Raw genomic sequence first — 17,913 nt, 5'->3', positions numbered from 1 at the left:
TCCAGTTGTCAATCATTCTTGTTGCCATAATCTTGGTTTTTTTGACGTTTAGCTGCAACCCGGCTTTTGCGCTTTCTTCTTTCACCTTGATTAGAAGGCTCCTCAGCTCCTCCTCGCTTTCGGCCATCAGGGTGGTGTCATCTGCATATCTGAGGTTGTTAATGTTTCTTCCAGCAATTTTCACTCCAGCCTTGCATTCATCAAGCCCCGCACATCGCATGATGTGTTCTGCATACAAGTTAAAAAGGTTGGGTGAGAGGATGCAGCCTTGCCGTACGCCTTTCCCAATCTTGAACCAGTCTGTTGTTCCGTGGTTGAGGAGTACTTTCCCATATTACAGCACTATATCAAAGCTGCCAAAAGCAACGTTCCTCATTCTGACCTGGCTCAGCAGATGAGCTGGACTTGCAGCCCAATAACAGATTGTGTATTCTGCTGAGGAAGGAACTTTAAATTTCACTTTAGGGCAGGGTGTTGCTGGATTGCAATGCCCATAAGCCTGAACCATAAGCCTGAACAGCCACTTGGGAGGGACAGATGGGTGTTGCAGTACAGCAGTATCTCAAAAGCCACAAGTTGACCATTCTTGTTTAAAAAGAAATATTAAACCATAGGTGGTGTGTAGAATCATAGAATCACAGAGTTGGAAGAGACCTCATGGGCTATCCAGTCCAACCCCATTCTGCCAAGAAGCAGGAATATTGCATTCAAAGCACCCCCAACACATGGTCATCCAGCCTCTGTTTAAAAGCCTCCAAAAAGGAGCCTCCACCACACTCCGGGACAGAGAGTTCCACTGCTGAACAGCTCTCACAGTCAGGAAGTTCTTCCTCATGTTCAGATGGAATCTCCTTTCTTGTAGTTTGAAGCCTTTATTCTGTTGGCAGGGGGTTGGGCTGGATGGCCCATGAGGTCTCTTCCTACTCTATGATACTTTGATTCTATGATTCTAACTGTGAGAGCCATTCAGCAGTGGAACTCTCTGCCACAGAGTGTGGTGGAAACTCCTTCTTTGGAGGCTTTTAAACAGAGACTGTATGGCCATCTATTGGGGGTGCTTTGAATGTGATTATTCTGCTTCTTGGCAGAATGGATTTGGACTAGATAGCCACAAGGTCTCTTCCAACTCTAGGATTCCAAGATGGCCACCTTAACCAGTGATGAAGCATGTATGCAGCATCTTAAAGAATCACATTATTTCCATCCCTGCATTAGAGCTGTGAGAGCCAAGCATCATGTATCACTGATTCAAGATAATATCTTTACCCATTGTACTAACAGGTTTTGCAGCTTGGCCAACCAGGAGTGATCTGAGCCCAATCTGGACTTATCACAGAGGGAGCCAGGCATGCCTCCCTTGGATAAGAAGAGAACACTGTGAGTGGCTTTGTAAGTCCAGAGAATGTGTTTCACTGCAGTGTTGTTAAGGACTATTGACAGTTGTAATAAACACTTTAGATTTAATGTCCCCAATAGTAGGGCACCAGGAAATGGTTATTAAAGGTCTGTCCCAGCCATTCAGGCTCTCTCAGCCAGAGCTTGAAAGTGCAAATTAATAACAGCTTTGGAAAGGGTGCTTACTTACTTACTTAGGCGATCCCTCGTTGGACGGGTAAGATGGTCTTCCATTATGGGTTTCCTTGTGGGTCCGCATGTGGCTGTGGAGCCCTATTCTTGACCTGTATCTTCTCCCGCAGTGAGGGCATTGGCTTCCAGGTGGAAGGCGGTCCCGGTCGGGGTTGGCTTGACGCGCCTTCCTCCTGGCACGTTTCTCTCTTTCACCCTCCACTTGTGCCTCCTCGAATTCTGCAGCACTTCTGGTCACAGCTGACCTCCAGCTGGAGCGCTCAAGGGCCAGGGCTTCCCAGTTCTCAGTGTCTATGTCAGAGTTTTTAAGGTTGGCTTTGAGCCCATCTTTAAATCTCTTTTCCTGTCCACCAACATTCTGTTTTCCGTTCTTAAGTTCAGAGTAGAGCAACTGCTTTGGGAGACGGTGGTCAGGCATCCGGACAACGTGGCCGGCCCAGCGGAGTTGATGTTGGAGGACCATCACTTCAATGCTGATGGTCTTTGCTTCTTCCAGCACACTGGAAGACTTCCAGTGTGCTGGAAAGGGTGCAAGGTGAGATAGGAGATGCATCTACACTATAGTATTAATACAGTTTGACACCACTTCAGTTGTCATGGAGTAAAGCGAAGTCCTTCAGTCTTTTGGAGTTTGCGAGTTCTTCCCTGTTTATGGCTGTTGTGATCTTGACCACACCCTGATGTTGCTTTGCCACCCGGTCTGGATATCATCTCTCCAATATTGCTTGTTCTAATTTCCCCATGGTATCTTAGCATCCCGTGCCTAGAGGCAGAAAATACCAGACTATTGCAGAGGGAAGCAATTACAGGGGAGTCAAGGCAATAGAGGAGGTCATATGTGGGTGATGAAGAGAATCCAGTAGAGATGAAAGAGGCCAGAGTGGCAAGATCTCAATTGTTCCAAAATCCATCACAAGAAGCCAGCAGTTATAACATGTGCGCCTTTGTCTTATTGCAATTCTATGAATTTCATAGAGTTTCCTTAGACAAGGAGGTTGGCTTTTTCAGTTCCTTCCTCCAACACCTGGTATTTGTTGGTGGCTTCCATCCAAATAGTAACCAGTGCTGACCCAAGATCAGACAAGTCTGGTGCCTTTAGCACAGCTAGTTAATCACCAGCAGCAATAGATCACACCAATGGAAAGATTGGCCTGGTTCGAAGCCTGAGTTTACTTCAGCAAACACAAAGGATAAGCAAATGCAGTTGAAAAATACAAAAGAAAGCAAGGAAGCTTTAATGCAGGCACAAATTAGAGTCTCTTGCAAAGTCCCAAAAGAAACAGCAGTCTTCCATCAGACAACGGGCAATGATCACTAAGCCCTTAGCAGCAGACACAAAGCAGGTCCAATTGGAGTGAAAACCTTGGCATCAGAGTAGTTGTTACCAGTGAAATCTGACTGCTCCTGCCTCTGATTTATAGCCCTGAATTCCCCATGCAGGAGGTGCTAGGGCATCTCCCAATTAGCTCAACGTTTTTAGCAGCTATTCTGGTTGAACGCCGTCTGTGCTCTAGTGAGCACCCGACCTTCAGAGCAGCTCACTAAGCAGTTCGAAAACAGCTGTGAATAGAGAAAATATGCACCACATAAGTGGGAAGATATTTTAGGTGTTGGGGATTCCTCATCTTCGGAAGAGGAAGGGGAGCAGGGAAGTGCTCAGGAATTGGAGAGAAGAAGAATCAGACGATGAGGGTTTGCAAGTGCCCACATTTCTAGAGACACTAAAGGAGACAGAGCACAGACGGCATTCAGCCAGAATAGCTGATAAAAACGCTGAGCTAATTGGGAGATGCCCTAGCACCTCCTGCATGGGGAATTCAGGGCTATAAATCAGAGGCAGGAGAAGTCAGATTTCACTGGTAACAACTACTCTGATGCCGAGGTTTTCACTCCAATTGAACCTGCTCCAATTTCACTCCAATTTCACTCCAATTGATGGGGACTCGAAGCGGCTTACATAGGACCAAGACTGAACAACATATTACATCAAAATAAAACATAAACAACAAGTAACATAATCAAAATTACATTAAAAAACATATTACTACAATAACAAAGCATTTTTCTTTTACTTTCGATATTGTGTTATGGTTGTTCTTGTATTAAGGTTGTTTTTGAAGAGCAACTCAGGACATTAGGGCACAATAAAAAGGAAATACCAGAAAATGCCGGCGATTAAAGGTGTGGTGAATGAATTAGAACCAGACATCCTGAGGAGTGAGGTTGAATGGGCCTTAAGAAGCATTGCTAACAACAAGGCAGCAAGAGACGACGAGATCCCAGCTGAACTGTTTAAAATCTTAAAAGATGATGTTGTCAAGGTGATGCATGCCATATGCCAGCAAATATGGAAAACACAAGAATGGCCATCAGACTGGAAAAAATCAACTTATATCCCCATACCAAAAAAGGGAAATGCGAAAGACTGCTCAAACTTCCGTACAGTGGCCCTTATTTCTCATGCCAATATGGTAATGCTCAAGATCCTGCAAGGAAGACTCCAGCAATACATGGAGCGAGAGTTGCCAGATGTTCAAGCTGGGTTTAGAAAAGGCAGAGGAACGAGAGACCAGATTGCCAATATCCGCTGGAGAATGGAGAAAGGCAGGGAGTTTCAGAAAAACATCTACTTCTGCTTCATTGACTATTCTAAAGCCTTTGACTGTGTGGATCATAATAAATTGTGGCAAGTTCTTGGTGGGATGGGCATCCCAAGCCACCTTGTCTCTCTCCTGAGGAATCTGTACAAGGACCAAGTAGCAACAGTCAGAACTGACCACGGAACAACAGACTGGTTCAAGATTGGGAAAGGCGTACGGCAAGGCTGCATACTCTCACCCAACCTATTCAACTTGTATGCAGAACACATCATGCGATGTGCGGGGCTTGATGAATGCAAAGCTGGGGTGAAAATTGCTGGAAGAAACATTAACAACCTCAGATATGCAGATGACACCACTCTGATGGCCGAAAGCGAGGAGGAGCTTCTTTCTAATCAAGGTGAAAGAAGAAAGCGCAAAAGCTGGGTTGCAGCTAAACATCAAAAAAACCAAGATTATGGCAACAAGAATGATTGACAACTGGGAAATAGAGGGAGAAAACGTGGAGGCCGTGACAGACTTTGTATTTCTAGGTGCAAAGATTACTGCAGATGCAGACTGTGGCCAGGAAATCAGAAGACACTTCCTTCTTGGGAGGAGAGCAATGTCCAATCTCGATAAACTAATAAAGAGTAGAGACATCAGACTAGCAACAAAGATCCGCCTAGTCAAAGCCATGGTATTCCCTGTAGTAACCTACGGATGTGAGAGCTGGACCTTAGGGAAGGCTGAGCGAAGGAAGATCGATGCTTTTGAGCTGTGGTGTTGGAGGAAAGTGCTGAGAGTGCCTTGGACTGCGAGAAGATCCAACCAGTCCATCCTCCAGGAAATAAAGCCTGACTGCTCACTGGAGGGAAAGATACTAGAGACAAAGCTGAAGTACTTTGGCCACATCATGAGGAGACAGGAAAGCCTAGAGAAGACAATTATGCTGGGGAAAGTGGAAGGCAAAAGGAAGAGGGGCCGACCAAGGGCAAGATGGATGGATGGCATCCTTGAAATGACTGGACTGACCTTGAAGGAGCTGGGGGTGGTGACAGCCGACAGGGAGCTCTGGCGTGGACTGGTCCATGAGGTCATGAAGAGTCGGAGACGACTGAACGAATGAACAACAAACAAAATTATTTTCATTACAGTTACTGTTTTCTTTATATTTTCCACTTTATAAATTGTTTGCCATTTTCTGCAGTAGCCACAAAAAAAAACACCCCAAAACAAATTTTTATTATTGATGTCAAACTGGTAAATAATTAAATTCATAAAAGTTAAACCTGCATCATAGAGAATGGAGTGACAGCACCCCCCTGTGGCCGGAATCGACCACAACCTCCAAGATGCTGAAGTTGGGAAAAATGTCGACATATATTGCTATCTGTTTTCTCCCCTGCCTGTTTAACGGCATTGAATGTTTTCCATGTATGTGTTCTGTGATCCGACCTGAGTCCCCTTCCAGGTGAGAAGAGCGGAATATAAATGCTGTAAATAAAATAAAATAAAATAAACAGCCATGTTTAAATATTTGAAAGGAGGTCATCTTGAGGAGGAGGCTGTTTGGATACGGAGATCCAGGAAAACAGATTCCACCTGAACATTAGGAAGAACTTTCCTGACTGTATGAGCTGTTTGCCTGTGGAGTCTCCTTCTCTGGTGTCATCTATCATGTCCCATAGTTGATGGTGGTTGGTGGTGGCAGACCTGGCAATTGGTGATGGAAGGGTTAATGTAAGTCTTGGTTCTAAAGGGCTGAGTAGTTTGTAAGTAACAGTTTACAGGTAAAAGCAATTAAGGGTGGAGGCATGCAGGGGATAGGTTGCAGCTGGGTGTTACTGGATTTAAGGAGCTAATCTTGGAACTGATCTTCGGGAGAAAAGTATCCGTCTCATTTTGGTGGTAGATGCTGCTGGTTTTCCCTCCAGGTTTGTTGGATTTTTGGTATCCTGACATGTCTCCTTTAGTCTTGGAAGCCTGGAACCTTGAACCTTTGGACTAGCTTTTGACTACAGTATAGACTCTTGATCCCTGGACTTTGTTTATTGAACTCTCGGCGTTTGACCACTGGACTGGACCCTTTGACTACAGTGTTGCTTTTGCTATCAGTTTTTGTTTATTCTGTGCCTGAGTGCTATCTTTATGTTTTATGTTTTGGACTATTGAAACAGCCAGAAAGCAAGTGCTGTTTTAATTAAACTGTTTTATACAAACTGGGTTTTTGTTTGGTTCATCTTTGCCTCTGAATAAGGCAGAGCCCTGGCAACGTGACATCTGGAGGACTTTCAACAGAAAAATGGATGGATGGCCATCTGTCAGGACTACCTTGACTGTCTTTCTGCATGACACACTGTGGTTGGACTGGATGGCCTTTGGGGTTTCTTCCAGCTTTATGGTTCTTCTCCCATACAACCCACCCTGTACAAATAAACCCTTTAAGGAACATCTGCTTTACTCAGCCAAGACTATGACGACAGCTGTTACTTAGAGGGAACAATCACTTCAGAATGACCTGCCAGAAGAGTATTGACAGCTGGAGGTGCCATCTGAGTTTAAAACCGCACCAAAAACCAGTCTGTCCCAGCAGGCTTGTTCCAGGTGATTATGGGCACAATCAAGCCAAAGTTAAGCACTTTTAAACCTCATTGATTTTGACTGCAGAGACAGAAGGCTGTGCTTAATTCTCCAGCTGAAATCAATGGGACTTAATTCTAGCTTGGTTATGCCCCATTATTGATTTTTTAAATTATGAATTTTAAAATCTTCATGGATTGTTCCCAATATGTATTGGTGTGATGTGCTCTTTCATCTGTCTTACGTGTTTAATTCATTCTATGATTCTAATATGCATTCTGAAATGGAAGTTCTCAAGTTCCCAAGTTATGAACAAGAATTTGTTTGTAAGTTGGATTAGGTACATTTCTTAAATGTAACTCCAGCCATATATGTTTGTGTGGATGTGTGTTTTGGATAGCATAGGGATGGGTTAACACCCCTCTCACAAGAAGACTGGGCGACTTGGAAGGCGCTGAACAGACTGCGCTCTGGCACCACGAGATGCAGAGCCAACCTTAAGAAATGGGACCACAAAGTGGAATCCACGACATGCGAGTGTGGAGAAGAGCAAACCACTGACCACCTGCTGCAATGCACCCTGAGCCCTGCCACATGCACAATGGAGGACCTTCTTGCGACAACACCAGGGGCACTCCAAGTGGCCAGAGAGTGGTCAAAGGACATTTAACCAACTACCAAGCTTGCAAACTTTGTGTTTTGTCTGTTTGTTTTGTTAAAAATGTAATACAAATGTCTGGTTGCTCCTGACACGATAAATAAATTAAATAAACACCCCTCTGGTGTTTCCTTTGGTGTCTGTGCCCCTGTTCAGAAGATTTCACTTCACTTTCTGTCCCTGTGGTAATTTGATTTTGAAAAAAAGGCTTGTTGTGTAAACAAGGATTGGAGTAGAAACACCTTTTCTCCATCGTAACTGTGTCAAGAGTGACTTACTCTTCCAGAGGTAGTGATGCTACCTCTGAGGATGCTTGCCATAAATGCAGGCGAAACGTCAGGAGAGAATGCCTCTAGAACATGGCCATATAGCCCGAAAAAACCTACAACAACCCAGTGATTCCAGCCATGAAAGCTTCGACAATACATATTTTCATTCTTGTGGACCACAGGTTGGGAACCACTGACATAGACCATAGAACGCTGTTTTGAACAGACAAGAAGTTCTTCCTTTGCTTGAGAGCTTTTGCTCTTCTAATTTGGTTCATGTCCTTGTCTCTAGAGCAGCAGACAATAAGCTCATTCTATTTTCAACGTCCCTAAATGCAAAGATGTCTTTTCCATGTTTCCTATTATCCAAGTTAAACATGCACATCTCTGTAAGCCATTCTTCAGAAGGCTTTGTTTCCAGATGTAGGACCATCTGCCCAGTTTGGACACCAAGGAATATCTTAAATTATTCTCATAACCCTTACCCATACATATGCTAAACTAATTGTGATACACTAGAATCCCATCACTATTTTGTTTATTATTAATTCCACATACCATAGACCAAAGCGTGGTGTTGTTTGGCTCTTGCGCAAGAGTAGATGAAGAAACCAGCTGTCTCAACAGGAGGCATGGGCTGTTGTTTCCTCTTAGCGACTTCTTTGCTAATTTTCCATCATCTTTCATAAAACTATTTTAATTTGATTCTCATTAATGTCTTGGATTAAACAAGGAATTGGTTATTAGTAATGGCTGGAGTCCTACTGACCATGTACCTTCACCTCAATTTATTGTCGAAGGCTTTCATGGCCGGAATCACTGGATTGTTGTGAGTTTTCTGGGCTGTATGGTCATGTTCCAGAAGCATTCTCTGTTGGTGTTTCACCTGCATTTATAGCAGGCATCCTCAGAGGTTGTGAGATCTGTTGGAAACTACACAACTCTGAGGACGCCTGCCATAGATGCAGGTGAAACGTCAGGAGAGAATGCTTCTAGAACATGGCCATATAGCCCAAAAAACCTACAACAACCTAGGAAAATTGGGTTTATATATCTGGGGAATGTCCAGGGTGAGATAAAGAACTCTTGCCTGTTGGAGCTAGGTCTGAATATTTCAATTGGCCACCTTGATTAGCATTTAATGGCATAGAAGTTTCAAGGTGTGGCTTCTTACTGCCTGGGGGAATCCTTTGTTGGAAGGTGATTAGCTGGCCCACATTGTTTCTTGTCTGAAATGCTCCTGTTTTTGAGAGTTGCTCTTTATTTACTGTTATGATTTTAGAGTTTTTTTTAAATACTGGTAGCCATATTTTATTAATTTTAATGGTTTCCTCCTTTCTATTGAAATTGTCCACATGTTTGTGGATTTCAGTGGCTTCTCTGTGTCGTCTGACATGGTGGTTGTGAGAGTGCTCCAGCATTTCTGTGTTCTCCAATAATATGCTGTGTCCAGGTTGGTTCACCAGGTGCTCTGCTATGGCTGATTTCTCTGGTTGAAGTAGCCTGCAGTGCCTTTCATGTTCCTTGATTTGTGCCTGGGCAATGCTGCTGCGTTTGGGGGTCCCTATGGAGACTTGTCCACAGCTTAGGCAGAAAAACTAACAAAATGAAGGTCAACAGTGACAAATGTAGGATATTCCACTTAGGCAGAAGAAATGAAATGCAAAGATACAGAATGGGGGACGATGCCTGGCTTGAGAGCAGTATGTGTGAAAAAGATCTTGGAGTCCTTGTGGACAACAAGTTAAACATGAGCCAACAATGTGATGCGGCGGCAAAATAAGACAATGGGATTTTGGCCTGCATCAGTAGGAGTCTAGTGTCTAGATCCAGGGAAGTCATGCTCCCCATGCGCTATTCTGCTATGGTTAGACCACACCTGGAATATTGTGTCAAATTCTGGGCACCACAAATGAAGAGAGCTATTGACAAGCTGGAATGTGTCTAGAGGAGGGCAACTAAAATGATCAAGGGTCTGGAGAACAAGCCCTGTGAGGAGCAGCTTAAAGAGCTGGGCATCTTTAGCCTGAACAAGAGAAGGCTGACAGGAGACATGATAGCCATGCATAAGTATGTGAGAGGAAGTCATAGGGAGGAGGCAGCAAGCTTGTTTTCTGCTGCTCCTGAGACTAGGACGCGGAACAATGGCTTCAAACTACAAGAAAGGAGATTCCATCTGAACATTAAGAAGAACTTCCTGATTGTGAGAGGTGTTCAGCAGTGGAACTCTCTGCTCCAGAGTGTGGTGGAGGCTCCTTCTTTGGAGGTTTTTAAACAGAGGCTGGATGGCCATCTGTTGAGGGTGCTTTGAATGCAGTTTTCTTGCTTGGGAGAATGGGGTTGGACTAGATGGCCCACAAGGTCTCTTCCAACTCTAGGATTCCAAGATAGCCACCTTCACCAGTGGTGAAGCATGTATGCAGCATCTTAAAGAACCACATGATTTCCATCCCTGCGTTAGAGCTGTGAGAGCCGAGCATCATGTATCACTGATTCAAGATAATATCTTTACCCATTGTACATGAGGAAGAACTTCCTGGCTGTGAGAGCCGTTCAGCAATGGAACTCTCTGCCCCGGAGTGTGGTGGAGGTTCCTTCTTTGGAAGCTTTTAAACAGAGGCTGGATGGCCATCTGTCAGGGGTGATCTGAATGCAATATTCCTGCTTCTTGGCAGGGGGTTGGACTGGATGGCCCATGAGGTCTCTTCCAACTCTTTGATTCTATAAATTCTATAATCTATACTAATCCCTGGGTTGTTGTATTCTTTTTGGGCTGTATGGCCATTTTCCAGAAACATTCTTTCCTGATGTTTCTCCTGCATCTATGGCAGGCATCTTTAGAGGTTGTGACCTCACATCTACCTCCAACAGACAAGGGTTCTTTCTCCCACCCTGGACATCATTCCACAGATATGTTGTTGTTGTTCATTCGTTCAGTCGTTTCCGACTCTTCATGACTTCATGGACCAGCGCATGCCAGAGCTCCCTGTCGGCCGTCACCACCCCCAGCTCCTTCAAGGTCAAGCCAGTCACTTCAAGGATGCTATCCATCCATCTTCCACAGATATATAAACCCATTTTCCTAGTTTCCAACAGACCTCACGACCTCTGAGGATGCCAGCCAGAGATGCAGGCAAAACATCAGGAGAGATTGCTTCTGGAATATGGCACACAGCCCTAAAAACTTACAACAACCCAGTCTGTAGATAGTTCATAGACTATGTTTCTTCTCAATTGAATTCTCCTCAATTGAATTGCGATGTTAATTTCAACTGGGTCTTTACGTTGTTCTTTATCTTTATCTATCATAAGTCTTTTGAGTTGGCATGACAATAGATTGAAAATCAATTTAACCTTTTTTTAAAAAAACAAACCAACAGTAAAACGACTCCATTAAACCAATAGTAATTGGTGGCAGCTATTTGCTGTACAAACCAATTTGGAATCAGTGCTGCCAATAATAAAATAATGGGGTACAACCAAGATAGAGTTAAGCCCCATTGATTTCAGCAGGAGAATTAAGCGCCGTCTCCTGTCTCTCCAGTCGAAATCAATGGGATTTAGAAGTGCTTAACTGTGCTTGGTCGTGCCCATAATATATGAGAGAATAATTCTTTCCATTTAAGATGCATTAATTCTTGGAACAGCTACAAGGGAAAGAAGCGCCTCCCCCCCCCCCCCCTTGTAGGGTTAACATTTGGCTTGCTGCAGTTAGAAGTTACATTTCCGCTGGAAGATCCATTAGCAGTTTATAATCTCTATCTCTGGGATGTCAAGGAAAGAGTGCCTGGATGATTCTGGAACACAATGAAGGGAAGGAATCCTCGGGGGAAAGATCTGGAGCGTGCAGCCCACTCATCATCCCCTCTTCTGAAGAATGAAAATTGCATTAATCATAATGTCAAGGCAAACTGCTCAATCAGTAGGAAATTTGGCTAAAAGAATGTGCCCCTAGGAAGCATCATCTAAAAAAATTTCAGGATATGTCCATGAAAACCCAAGCGTTTTCAAAACTTTATATTAATGCTTTTTGAAATCCAACAAAAACACATTTGATATTCTAAAATTGGATCTTGCCAGAAAATCCACAAGACCTTAGATGCATCTACACCAGGCATGGGCAAACTTGGGCCCTCCAGGTGTTTTGGACTTCAACTCCCACAATTCCTGGCCTCAGGCCTTTTCCTTTCCTCCTCAGACAACACATAAATAAGTTGCAAAACAACTTTTTGCTTTAAATTTTTATAATTTCTAGCAATTGGATAAATCCACCTGATGTCTGATATTCCACCTCAGACATCAGAAGAGCTGCAAGACCAAGAACAAGCCACGAGAGTCAAGATGAAGATCCACCCAGAGGAAAAGGGTTCTTGCCATACATCAAGGGAACCACTGACCGCATAGGGAAGCTGATGAGGAAACACAACATACAAACCACCTACAGACCTACTAAGAAAATCCAACGAATGCTACGTTCAGCAAAGGACAAGAGGGATCCTCTCACCTCTGCAGGAGTCTACCGTATACCATGCAGCTGTGGACAAGTCTACATAGGGACCACCAAACACAGCATTGCCCAGACACGAATCAAGGAACATGAGAGGCACTGCAGACTAATCCAACCAGAGAAGCCAGCCATAGCAGAGCACCTGATGAACCAACCTGGACACAGCATATTATTTGAGAACACAGAAATGCTGGACCACACCAACAACCACCATGTCAGAGTACACAGAGAAGCCACTGAAATACACAAACATGTGGACAATTTCAACAGAAAGGAGGAAACCATGAAAATGAACAAGATCTGGCTACCAGTATTAAAAAAAATTCAAAAATTGCAACAGCAAAAACAGCAGAGAGGAAACTGGCAGGGACATCTAATTATCTTTCAAGAAGAGTTTGCTCCAGGCACAGCCAGCCCATTGTATGCTAATCAAGGTGGTCAGTTGAAACATTCACACCTAGCCCAACTGACAAAAGTCCTTTGTCTCACGCTGGTCATTCCACAGATATATAAACCCTTTTCCTAATTCCAACAGACCTCACTACCTCTGAGGATGCTTGCCATAGATGCAGGCGAAACGTCAGGAGAAATGCCTCTAGAACATGGCCACATAGCCTGAAAAAACCCACAAGAACTTAATGGGTTAAATCCTTGTGCTGGCTGAACTGCTGCGATGAGGTGAGGTCCCATGCAGAGATATGAGAGCCTACCACAGGATGTTAGTATATCTAGGCGTCCCCTGGGCAACATCCTTACAGACAGCCAATTTTCTCACACTGGAAGCGACTTGCAATTTCTCAAGTCTCTTCTGATATAATCTCAATCCCCACCCCCTCTCTCTATATATAAATCTTCAGAAATAGAGAATTCTACAAGTGGATCATTGGATATTGAAAAGGAAGTAAGTCTATTATTAGGATCTTGTTTATGGACTAGCCATCCCCTGCCACGCATTGCTGTGGCCTAGTCTGTGTATATGTGTTTTGTGTGTGTGTATATGTGTGTATAAATTTGTGTGTATGCGTATATATGTGTGTTTGCATAAATAGAATCATAGAGCTGGAAGAGAGCTCGTGGGTCATCCAGTCCAACCCCATTCTGCCAAGGAGCAGGAAGATTGCATTCAAAGCCTCCCTGACAGATAGCCATCCTGCTTCTGTTTAAAAGCCTCCAAAAGAAGGAGCCTCCACCACATTCTGAGGCAGAGTGAACAGCTCTCACAGTCATGAACTTCTTTCTAATGTGGTTTTGCACGTGCATTTTAATGTATTTGGGGGGGGGGGGCTTATAAAGTCTCTTCCGCTGCGTTTTTCAGTGTTTTTATGAGTGATGGTCGCTCTTTGGCCTGATAGGTGTTTGTGTCCAAATTTGGTGTCAATTCGTCCAGTGGTTTTTGAGTTATGTTAATCCCACAAACGAACATTACATTTTTATTTATATAGATTAACAACAACAACAACAACAACAATCTAGGAATGCAAATAACTCCATCCCTGCATACAGTCATATAAAATGCTCAGACTGGTGAATATGGTTCAGCTAAATTTCTTTTTTTTTTCTTTTTTTTTTAATTATTTTTTATTGTAATTTTGTAGCAATATGTACATAAACATAAACATAAACATAAATATAAATATGACCATTAAACATGAAACATGAGGATTAGGGGGGAAGGGGGGGTGGGGGGGGATAAGCAAAAGAGGGGGGGTGTGTAGCGGAAAAGGACAGGGTGAGAGGGGTAGCATAGGGGTGGGGGGGTAAGTGAGGGGGGGGGGAGTTTCTTCCCGTCAGTCTTCCATGGGATCTTCATTTCCTGTTGTTTTCTTCTCGAGAGCCAAACCTCGATTGAGATAGCATTCATCATATGCTGGACAAGTCGATTTGTAAAGGAAGTTTTATTTGTTTTATATAATCTTTAAAACCCGACCAATTTGTGACTTTTTTGGTTCCCCTTAATCTCTGTGAGAGACAGTCCATTTGAATGATGTCCATTACTTTTAGACACCATTCTTCTAAGTTCGGTATTTTTTTTTGTTTCCACACTTTCGCTAAGAGCATTCTTGCTGCTGTTGTTAGTAAAAAGATTATTTTTTCTTGGTTCTTATCTAATTTTTTGTTGGTGATTCCTAATAAATATGTTTCTGGTAATTTGGGGAGTTTAATTTTGATTATTCTTTGTATTGCTTTGTGAATCTCCTTCCAATATTCTTTCACTACTTTGCATGACCACCATTGGTGGAAAAAGGTCCCCTTTTCTTTCCCACATTTCCAACAGAGGCTCGACCCATTTTTATTGAATTTTTGTATCTTATCAGGCGTAAAGTACCAGCGAAAGAACATTTTAAACCAATTTTCTTTTAAGTCACTGGCCTCTGTGTATTTTATTTTAGTCATCCAGATCTCTTCCCATTGTTTGGTATAGATACTATGTCCTATATCTCTAGCCCATTTGACCTGGCAGTTTTTGATTTGTTCTTCCTCAGTAGCCCATGCGAGCAGTTGCTGGTAGATAATTTTTATTAGTTTTCTATTCTTTTTCATTACAGTATCCCAAAGCCTTAAATCTTGGCTGAACCCGCATTTCTTGTCTTCTTTGTATTCTTGAAAAATTTGGTGGTAATTTAGCCATGTAATTTTGCCCTGTAATTGTTTTATTTCATCCAAGGATTTTAGTGTTAAGTTCCCTCCCTCTTTTCTTTTCAATAATTGTTGATAAGTTAGCCAATTTTTTTCCTCTAATTCTCTTTTATGTTTCGCCTCTATGGGGGAGATCCATAGGGGCGTTTTGGTATATAGCCTGGGTTTATACTTTTCCCAGGTTCTTATTAGGGCAGCTCTTACGTAATGGTCACTGAAGGTTTTTTCTACCTTTCTCTTGTTATACCATAGGTATCCGTGCCATCCGGCACGGATGTCATGTCCCTCCAGTGCTAACAAAGGTCTATTCTCTAAAGTTGCCCATTCTTTTATGGCAACCAAATTGCAGGCTTCGTAATAAAGTTTGAAGTCTGGTAGCCCCAGACCTCCCCTTTTTTTGTCGTCTGATAGTATTTTTAGGCTTATCCTCGATTTGCGGTCTCTCCAGATGAATTTGGACACATCGGAATTCCACTTCTTAAAAAGGTGGTCATTCCTTAACACTGGTAAGTTTTGAAAGAGGAACAGGAGTTGGGGTAGTATCGTCATCTTAATTATGGCGATTCGTCCTAGCAGTGAAATGTTTTGGTATTTCCATCTGTTCAAATCTTTCTGTATTTTTCCCCATAGCAATTCATAGTTGTTTTTAACAAGATTTATATTGTTTTTTGTTATATTAACTCCTAAATATTTTACTTTATTTTCTACTTGAATGCCGGAAATCTCTTGTAGCTTAAATTTTGATTTTTGGTCCATGTTTTTCACCAATAATTTTGTTTTTTGTTTATTTAATTTGAAGCCCGCCAATTCTCCGAAATTTTCTATTGTCTTAAGCCAATCTTTTATATTGTTTATTGGGTCCTCTGTTATGCAAACCACGTCGTCCGCATACACTCTCAACTTAAATTGATAATTGCCAATCTTCAGCCCTTTTAGAGTTTTGTCCTCATTTATAGTTCTGATCAGTGTCTCCATTACTAGGATGAATAGTAGCGGAGACAAGGGACAACCTTGTCGTGTGCCTTGTGTAAGCTTTATAGTTTTTTTGCCTTCTTCTCCATTAATTATGAGTGTTGCTTCCTGCTTTGCATAGATTGTTTCCACAGCGTTTTGAAAATGAAATCCCATGTCTAATTCCTTCACTAATAGTTTTAAGTAATCCCAATTAATTCGGTCAAAAGCTTTTTCAGCGTCGATAAATATCAGGGCTAGTTGTTTTTCATTGTGTTTTTCATAGTACTCAATTGCGTCGATCACTATTCTGATATTTTCCTTAATCTGCCTATTTGGGAGAAATCCGGCCTGGTCTTTAGAAATCCAATCTTTCAGGAAGTTTTTCAGTCTTTCTGCCATTATAATTGCAAATATTTTATAATCAGTATTTAGCAGTGATATTGGCCTATAACTTCTGACTTCAGTTGGGTCAGTTCCTTCTTTGTGGATCAAGGTTATGTTGGCTTTTTCCCAAGATTTTGGTATTATTTTGTTTTCTAATATGTTATTTAGTATATCCTTTAAAGGTTGGGCCAATTCATTTTTAAATACTTTATAGAAAATGGCGGAATATCCATCCGGTCCAGGAGATTTATTTGGTTTTAGTTTCTGAATAGCTTCATCAATTTCGTATGGGGTTATTGTGCCATTTAGTATTTTCCTCTGTGATTCTGTTAATTTGGGAAGTTTTAAGTCGCCCAGATATTTCGAAATATTAGCTATCGGAATATTTCTTTTTTTATATAAGTCTTTATAAAATAGGAAAAATTGTTCAGCAATGTCCTGACTTTCGGTATACTCTTTCCCATTCGTTTTAATTTTTGTGATCACTTGTTTCTGTTTCCTTTTCTTGATTTTATTGGCTAGCCACTTTCCAATCTTATTGGCATTTTGAAAGTAATTCAGCTTGGCGTATTTCATTTGTTTTTCTATATTTTCTGTTTGCAATAATTCCATTTGTTTTTTAAGTATTTTAGATGTGTATATTAGTTTTTTGTTTTTTGGGTTTCTTTTTAATAGATCTTCGTTTTTGTTTAGTTTTCCCATTATTTCGTCAAATTCTCTTTTCTTCGCCTTTCTCCTTCCAATCTCTTGCTGAATAAGGTATCCTCTCATAACAACCTTCATTGCTTCCCACTGTGTTACTATTGATGTTTCTACCCCTTTATTTAAATCTAAATATTCTTTTAGTAATGTTCTGTTCCTTTCTATATCTGCTTCCTTTTTCAGCAGATTTTCATTTAGTCTCCATCGGTATGGGGGGTCTGTTCCATTTATTACCAGCTCTAAGGCACAGTGGTCAGAGAAGATCCTTGGCAATATCTCCATTTTTTTAATTTTAGTGTTTAGCAGATTAGTGGCCCATGCCATGTCGATTCGTGACCACGAATCGTGCCTTCCCGAATAGAATGTATAGTTTCTTGATGTGCTATTATGGTGCCTCCATACATCCTTTAGTTGCAGTTTTTCTAATTGTGATATAAATTGTTTTGGTAGTGAACCAGTTTTGTTATTAACTTTGCCTGTCTTTTGTTTGTTTTGGTATTTATCTAGGGTGCTGTCCACTACTCCATTGAAGTCCCCGATAAGCATTAGGTCATCATATTCAACCTTTCCTATCTCCCTTGCCAGTTCTTTTATAAATTTTATCTTTGGCCCGTTAGGGCAATAAATATTGCACAATAGAATCCTTTTATTCTTTATTTCGAATAAGATACCTATAAATCTTCCTTGTATATCCTTGAACATTTGTTTGGGGTTTAACCTTTCATTGGCGTAAACTGCCACCCCTCTTTTCTTCTGACTGTAAGATGCCTGAAAGATCCTTCCTAAATTGTCTTGCGTCAGATGTTTTACATGTCTGTCTATTATATGAGTTTCCTGGAGCAAAATTAAATCATACTTTTTTTGTTTTAGGTAGTTAAAAAATTTTTTCCTCTTGCTCGGAGAGTTTAATCCGTTGATGTTATTCGAATATATTTTCACACTTCCTCTATTCATTATTATTTTCGGGCATCTCCCATTGGAGCATTTCTTGTGGCACCACCAGTTGGTAGTTCTCCGGGGAGAACTCTCTTAGCCTTTTTTGCTCTCTTTCAT

This window comes from Anolis sagrei, chromosome 1, assembly GCF_037176765.1.
Source record: "Anolis sagrei isolate rAnoSag1 chromosome 1, rAnoSag1.mat, whole genome shotgun sequence".
In the NCBI taxonomy this organism is placed as follows: domain Eukaryota; kingdom Metazoa; phylum Chordata; class Lepidosauria; order Squamata; family Dactyloidae; genus Anolis; species Anolis sagrei.
This window is presented reverse-complemented; position numbering follows the sequence as displayed.